Below are 368 nucleotides of genomic sequence, written 5' to 3'. Positions count from 1 at the left end.
AGCCACCCCAGAGCCAACGCGAAGCACCGTTCTGAGGAGGTGGCGGCGCGCCCCCACCGGGTCTACCCCGCGGGCGAGAGGTGGCGGGTGGAGAGGGCGCGCCCTCTGGGCTGATGGCCAATCAGAGCAGGGTAGACCACTCAGGCGCAGGCCAAACGCGCTGCCTGCTTTGCGACTGGGCAAGCTTCCTGCCAACCAGGGCGGAGCTTGCGAGGGCTGGGCCAATAGCAGGCGACGGCCGGGTCAGACCAGCGGCCCCGCGGTCTGCGCGGTGGTGGGCAGTGGTCCGCGCTGAGGAGCGGCCTCCCTCCCGCCCGCGCGCTGGCTCTCGGCCCCTCTGGCCCGCCCGCGGGTGACCGCGTCATGCC

Source organism: Tupaia chinensis, unplaced genomic scaffold, assembly GCF_000334495.1.
Source record: "Tupaia chinensis unplaced genomic scaffold, TupChi_1.0 Scaffold000429_1, whole genome shotgun sequence".
In the NCBI taxonomy this organism is placed as follows: domain Eukaryota; kingdom Metazoa; phylum Chordata; class Mammalia; order Scandentia; family Tupaiidae; genus Tupaia; species Tupaia belangeri.
This window is presented reverse-complemented; position numbering follows the sequence as displayed.